Below are 8358 nucleotides of genomic sequence, written 5' to 3' on the forward strand. Positions count from 1 at the left end.
AAGGTTTTTTTTGGAAGAATGTTGTATACAAGTATGGGTTACCCACTTAATTGTCATCGATAATGGTTGACAGTTCATTAACAAAGGCTTCAAACAATTTTTGGAGTAGTTTAATATAAAACATCAAGGCTCTTCAATAGAGCATTCATAGATCAACAATCAAACTGGAGCAGCTCAGCAAAGTGCTACATTAATCAAAGACAATAAGCAATGCCTTTGATTGAAGATAGCAACATCACATAGGAGGAACTCAAAAGAGATGAATCTAAATCCTCGGTTAAAACTTAAAATAACTCAACTCAAATCAGAAGCATAATAATGTCCACCATATAAGTTCGTATGAAAATCAATTTTCTTTCAATGGTGCTTTTGGATGGCTAAAGTGGTGGATCTCCCCTCTCTCGTTAGAGCTTGGAGTCTCTTGACAAGGATGTGTAACAGCTCAACTCTTGAAAGTCTAATATTTTAACTCAGAAATGAAGCTTTGATGAAGCTCACAATGATAATAACTTACAAATTAGTCTCAACCACAATGACCACAAAATCCTTTATGCATAAGAATGTTCATTGATCAATAAACAATCAACCTTATACACAAGGTAGAAGAAGAAACTTGAGTGAAAGAGGATGAAATACAAACAATATTATCTAACAGAGTGTCAATATAGTTTTTTTGAGGATTTCTATGAGGAAATTTACAAAAAGGTATGATAAAATTTTGACAAGGAAATGGTTAGTCTTGCAAACATAAAGGTAGCTATAACTCAGCTAAATAGTTTGTTACAGTCGTAAAATGTTTATTCCAGCAACCAATCAAACTTTTGAGCTTGGGAGGTTTGTGTACATACCCAACTCAACAAATATGCTAAAGAGTTTGGTCCAACAAGGACCATTCAACACTATTGACTTAAAGTGACTAAATAATATTAATAGAAATATTTGTTGACGCAATTATTGTATATTAATAAAATATATGATCAAATCTCGCTATTTTAATTAGATCATAAATATCCTTTTATACCATATATATCAACAAAATATAAGTTTAATCTAGTTAAATAATTTATTATTATTATCATGCTTATTTATCATATATGGTAAGTTTTAGTATGTTTTATTTTTAACATATTTAATAGACCTTAAAATCCTATAAATACACGTGGTTTTTTTTTCATGAAGTATAATCACATTCTTATAATTACTACTATACTGATTTGAACGTTAAGACTGTTACACATAAGTTTTTTCCTTTTTATATAATGAAGGACTCCATTTCAACTATAAAAAAATATTCAAGCTACTACTAGATGTTACCAATCCAAAAGTTTGTGCTTTGAATCCCAATTATAACATTAAATATAACATGCTTCTATATTTTAATTTCAATATCTTAATCTTCTTTATTATGTTAATTATTACACTATTGTAAATAATTTTTTTAACAACAATTAAAAGAGTTGAAATAAAAGGTTACATAACAAAGATATGAACAAAGACAACACAAATGGTGACAAAGTGGAGGCACAATGACAAATGGGTGATGATGACAATGAGTTTCGAAGGGGATAGAAAAAGGAATGAAAATGAAAAAGATAAATAATAACCGCACACAGATTTTGATTGTTTTAGGACAAAAATAAAGGGAAGAGGAACAACTTCAAGCACATCTATTTTTTTTTTTACTTTTAATGACGCTCTTTTAAGAAATCATTGTCATTTATCAATTATTTAACTTTTAACACGATTGTAAACCACCAATCATAAAAAAATTGTATTTATTTATAAATTTGTCATTAAATTTTTTTACCATGATAACTTTGGAACACCATTAAAATGACTCTTTCAATCTCAATTTCACACTAGCGATAATATTTATATGTATAGTATGATTTTAAAATTTTTATTTTTTTAATGGCTAACATAATTTGGTAATATTAAAAAATATTAAATGCGTATGCATACATAAATATTAACTTAAATTAAAACCTAAATATTTAGTTTTAATAACAATTTTTTTGTCAAAGTTAAGTAACTTAAAAGTATTAATTAGTATTTTTAATTCACACACTTTTGTTAAATAAAATTCATATTAAAAAAAATACTATAGCAGTTTAAAATAAAAAAATTAGATGTGTCATCTTATTAATAATCACAAAGTAATAATGTTTATTAACTTAATTCAATATGTAGTTGGATATAATTAAATTAATAAACGTCTTTAAATAGTCTAAATAAGGATTGTAATATATTAAAAATACTTTTTTGGTTACTAATTTGTTAAATAAGGATTGTATAAAAATATTTTTTAATTTTTTTAATTTCCCTCTTCTCTTAAGGAAAATTTAAATCTTAATGAACTTTTTCAGAAACTAAATTTCAAACTGATTTTTTGCGCAGTTTGGACACAACAAAGATCAGAATTTATCACTTCAGTAACTGAACTTATCCTAAATAATGAACCCTAATGTTTATACAAATATTGCAGAGTATACTAGGCAGGAAATTTTTTTGTGGTCGTAAGAATTCACCTTTTGTTTTCGGTGTCTTTTTTGCAATATAATGAAGTCTATAAGTAAGATGATTATACAACATGATTATCCTAAAAGCTTGATGCATGAGTGTGGAAACGTGGAAGAATATTTTCTGGATTACATCATTCTGTTGTCGTGAATCAAAGGTTTAAATAATTAGGGCACATAATTTATTAGTGTTTGAATAATTAGGGCTTGTTATGAGGTTGAAATGAAGCAACTCAACCAAGTTTCGTGGACATTGGTTGTCATTGAACAGCTTTCTATTGTCCTTTTCTTGACATTATATGCTGTTTCCACTTTTAACATTATGATGTGTTCATATGAATTCACTGTATATTTGTGTCACAATGATGTGTTTCTCACATTGTCACGTCAAATCTATCACTAAAGTAGTGTTTTTACCCTTTCCCTTTTGTATTATGGCCATGTTGGGCATCAATGTCTGACCAAAATATTTGGGACATTTTTTTTTTATTGAATAAAAAATTAATATTTGGAAGCTAAATTTTTCTGAGATTGTGATTATAGTTACGAAATTTGATATCATAAATTTTAATGTAGTGAAAATTTTATTTCTCTATATTTTATAACCTATATTTTCGTATTCATTGATGTACCAACTTTTGAAGGTTTGATCATTTTCAACTTTATACTTGTGCATGGCTTGAGACCTAGGAGTATCGTATTCTAGATTTGTGTGAAGTTAGAACAAGAGATAAGATGTTTACTAATTGAAGTATGTTTAAGGTTGATGTTTGCGTTACGGAGCCATGGGCTGTGCTTATAATGATTCCTCGACATTAGGTTTCCATGGTGTATGATAAGACCGTATATTTCAAAAAGAAAATATACCTACCTAGCTATCGTTTCCATTCATGACATTTTACATTAAAAATGCTAAAGATGATACAATGATATTAACAAATACATAAAGTGTGGTTGAACATTTCATTTTAAGTTGAGCTAAGGTTCTGATTTTATGTTTGTTGAGATAAATATTGATAAGGTTAATTGTTATATATGAATTATTATTCGTTTTGGAGCTTGAACTTTAACATAATTTTGTTTTTAAAACATTTTCTCACCAACAAATGGTACATGAAACATTCATTGTATAACATAAAACACTTAACAAACCATTTGTTAAAAAAAATTTGTAACTTTCATAAAAGTATAAAGACAAAATACTTTTTAATTTAGTTTAATTTTTTTTCATAATAATTTAAACATAAAAACATATTTAATCCTTTAAACCTTCAAACACAACACATTCTGATAATAATTCTTTAAAGATGCATTTTTTCTGTCTTGTTGGTTATTTTGGTCAATTTCAAGTTCCCTCAAATTACCACACCTAGCTATTAGTAAAACCCAAGTTTTTGATGTATAAACATGGAAAGTGTTATTATGTTTAGACTCTGAACCTTTCAAACTGTAATAGTTTTCCTGCAATAGTTTTTGAAGGGACATAGTTTACTATAATACTTATTACTATGTAGTGTTTTTCTACTAAAACTAACAAAGTATTCAGTTTTAATCGTTAAAGTATAAAGTTTCATATAGTTTGTTAAAGTACAAAGTATTGAATATGGTTTAAATAAATGAAATTAGTTTGATATAGTTATATATGAGTTTAATGTAAATGAAAATTATGTATTAAATTTAAATGATCATGGTTGAATTGAAATGCGTAAATTATGGTTGTAGTAATCTTTTTAAATTTCTTTGAAAGTTGTATATGTTAACTTGGTTTTGAGTAAAACCATGGAAAACAATTTTTGTTGGGCTGCATGAAGTTGATTTTTTTAGGATGACAAAATGGTTGTGGCCTACAGGTAAACTTGCCAGCCCGGGTTGAATTTTCAAGCTGCTAGTTGGTTTTAGTCTGGTCTCCTGTCAAATTGATGGGCCAAAGACAAGCCCACCCACTAGCTTTTTTTTTTTTAAAAAAAGTAAATAATTAATTTTTTTATATGATATTTTTTTTAAAATGTAAATACGTAATAATATATAGTGTTGTAATTTCATTAATTAACACTTCCAAAAAAATATCAATTATTAATTTCTTTTTCTTCATCTTCACTTTGATGAGAGTTGCAATTAACTCTTTACTCTTAATCGATTCAAATTGGCATTGGTTCCCAAAAATATTTATTCACAATCATAAATCATAAAGCAAGTTGTGGATTAAAATTAAACCAAAACATTAGTATATACTGATGATCTAAAATTGGTACTGATGTATTCCAATTATACTATAAATTATATAAGTCATTACAAAATGATAAATTACTAGTTTCAGGTCAAATTTTCTTCAAATATTTGTTTGGGTAAATGTAGAAATGACCCATAGCTCTAGTACGAAACTTGTTTTCATATATGGATTCCAATATTAGAATTTCTCCATCTTCGATCTTGATGGAACTGGGTTTAAGATAACAAACTGACATTCCAACTAAGTAACCCTTTTCATTTCCTGCTTCTTTTCCAGTTCCGTATTTTGGATTTGAAGTGCATAAAACCCTTCCATCCTAAGTTAAGTATCATCGTAAATATAAAGATGATTCAATAAACTAGTTAACTTCTTATAAAGATATATAAGTATCAACAAAATTTATTCCTAATGAATATATGAATTACACAAAAGTTAATATAAGCTTATCTACATGATATAGCTTATATGGGAACAACAAATATCAAACATTACCTGTCCATATAGAGTAACATTGACAACACCAGTGTGCATATGAGCAGTGCCATATATAAGATAACCACCTTTTATCATTGGGATGTTTGCTTTCTTAACATGAGGAAAGTCACTGTCATGATTTCTCGGGATCGTATACTCTGCCTATAACAAATTGACGAATTTATTTTACTCACGTATCGACAAAAAAAGTAATTAATACCCTAATAGTTTTGTTTTGAAAAAAATTAGTTTCCAATGTTTGCTTATAATTTTTAAAGTATAGTAGTATGTATTGAACAAATCATCTACCTGACAATCATGAATTGCTGTAGAACCATTTGATCTTACACGATCAGTTGAATCAAGTATGTAGAACTTAAGAGGCGCTTGGTGTTCATCCCAATCAACCCAACTTATTTTGTATCTTAGGGAAAGCTTTCTTGTTGGGCCACGAAAATCATTTGTTAATTTGCATTGTACGTTATCTTAGTAACAAAAGAGTCATCCTTTATAATTTCTAGACAACAATTGACCATTAATGCCCGTCGTAACATTGTAAAAGTCCTTTGGGAGATTCATAAGCTTACACCTACACTCTGTATAACCTTTTCTATCATGTGTTCCACGTGTATCAATAACCATGATGCTAAACAACCATTTTTCTTTAAACCCACGCTTTATTTTTGCAACATTACCTAATTCAACTACAAAAGGATCTGGAAGATTTGATTGTGTTCCTCGTGATTCTCCTCCCAAGCCCCAATAATGTGGAAGCAGAAAACCTTGGCATGCACCATCATTTCTTTCAAATTCAATACCATTGCGAAGGTCGTGAAATTGTTTAATGTAGGGTGACATGGTAATGTTTTCAATATATTTTACAGCAAACCAATGATGAATTTAAGTTTCATACAAAGGTACTGAATTACCAACTTCATCAACTACTTCAACATCAAAACTCTTGACCCCAATGTGACCCCTTTGAAAGTCAATATCTAATAATGTTTTTACCGCAATTTTTCCGGGTCCCACTTCAAATTTTTCAGAAAAAAAAGTAGCTGACTTTATATGATTTTCACCCGACTCCAAAACAACTAAGTGGGTGGTGTCAGAAAGCAACATCATTATTGATAATAAAATCATAGCTACTTTAGAGATACTCCTCATATTAACCTACATAGAAATTGTTGACATTAGCAATGAAAATATGTATATAGGATCATTCATTTGATAATCATGTAGATACTTTAAAACATAATGAGAACATAATAGAACATTGGCGAAAAAAAGTGCATACCATATAAGAAAAAGATAGTATGTTGATTATGGTCATGATTTGTTATTAGATGAAGATTATAATCATTTAAATTTTAAACCGAGTAAATTTATACTTATATGAATTTAGTTACTAGTTTTATACACACTGGATCACTACACAATGATATATTGGGCATAACTAAATTTAAAATTCATGTTGGTTGTCAATTTTTCATTGGATGTACAGGGTGTTCGGTAAGGTGTTTAAACCTAATTTAACATGTATTGACCTAGTTTTACACATTACAAAACTATGTGGAAAGTTTTGTAACTATTTTTAGACGTGAAAACAACTTAATTAATGAATTGTTTAGGAAAACTTGACATGGTTTCACTTTTGTGGTTTTTCTTTTTCTTAAATAACAGAAATTAACAGGAAATTTTTAGCTTAAATTATGCTCAAAAGATGAAAATAAAAAATATTAATCATATAAATTTAGAAAAAGAAGTTTATTCAAATAAATTTATAAGAGACACAAAACATGATTTCATTAACATTATTTAATGATACTTCAATAGCATAGAGAATTTTGTACATGGCAATAATTAATATATACATAAGGAGATTGTCCATGGATATGCTTGATATTTTTTTATTATTGTTCATAGTATTTAATTAGGACATAAAATAATGATATACAAATATTTTAACTACCTCTAAATTTATATAAGTTAAATATATTTTTAGATTATAATTTAAAACTTGATTATTGAATAATTGTGTCATTGAATCATAAACTACTAGAAACAAATATATTTAAAGAACAATTATTACCAAGAACATAACTTAGCTTTTTTAATCAAAAGGAACAAGTAATACAACACACAACACAAGTGTCAGTATAAAGATGAATGTTAAAAGTTTTGATTATGTCTCTAAATCAAGTCATAAGTGTTCTTGTTGCAAGAAGATTTTCATGAAGACTTGTTTTATGTTAAATCTTTTGTAATTTCGTAGTGTTATGTATAGGAAATTGATTCTAAGTATTGTTCGATTTTAGTTTGTTTTAGAATTCGTTTTGGAATAAAAAAACCTTTATTTTGACTCATAATAATCGATTACCAACTAATAATAATCGATCATTTATGACTTGTCATAATCAATTATCACGAGTAATTATGAGAATTTTCAAGCAAGTTTTTTACCATTGTGCATTCATTAAATGCATAATCGATTACCTCATTTAGGTAATCGATTTATCACACGTTAAATTATATTGGGACTCTCATTCTAATATACGAAAATACTTGAATTTCGAAAAGCTTATTTGTTTTGTAGTGTGCTGTGATAAGTGTGTTCTAGGGTTTGTGTAACCTTTTTGCTTGTGACTTTGAGAACTTGGTGTTGGCATAGAGCTAGAACTTTCATGGGAGTTGTGATTGATTGTTGTTGTTGTTGCTGAGTTAAAGTCTCTCATCCTTTGTGAATATTCAATGGAGGTGGTCATCCTTTATGAAGATTCAAAGGAGATGTTCATCCAAGGGAAGTGAGTTTCATCTCTTGGGGTAATAAGAGAAGTGTTCTTAACCTTAAACTTGCTTATTTTCTTTGTGACTTAAATAATTTGTTGGTTTGTGATAGTGGGTTGTTAATTCTCATTTCAGATTAACAACTGGATGTAGGATAGGATCCTTGTGATATGAACCAGTATAAAATCACCTGTGCAATTTTCTCTCTTCCTTACTCTCTTATTTGCTTTAATTTATTGCTAAGGAATTTTATTTGCAAGAGAAAATGTTTAAAGGCACAATTTGTGCTAAGAAACCAATTCACCCGCTTCTTGGTTTGTTGTTCACGTTAATCATTCCTTTGTATTG

At 28.1% G+C, this 8358-nt stretch overlaps 1 pseudogene; it reads right to left on the bottom strand.

The window, feature by feature from the left end:
* Window positions 1-4837: 4837 nt before the first annotated feature.
* Window positions 4838-6390, bottom strand: LOC148193744 (uncharacterized; annotated as a pseudogene).
* Window positions 6391-8358: the final 1968 nt, after the last annotated feature.

The sequence above is a fragment of the Vigna umbellata genome, chromosome 9 (genome assembly GCF_029865625.1).
Source record: "Vigna umbellata cultivar VRB3 chromosome 9, Vumbellata_1.0, whole genome shotgun sequence".
Taxonomy (NCBI): domain Eukaryota; kingdom Viridiplantae; phylum Streptophyta; class Magnoliopsida; order Fabales; family Fabaceae; genus Vigna; species Vigna umbellata.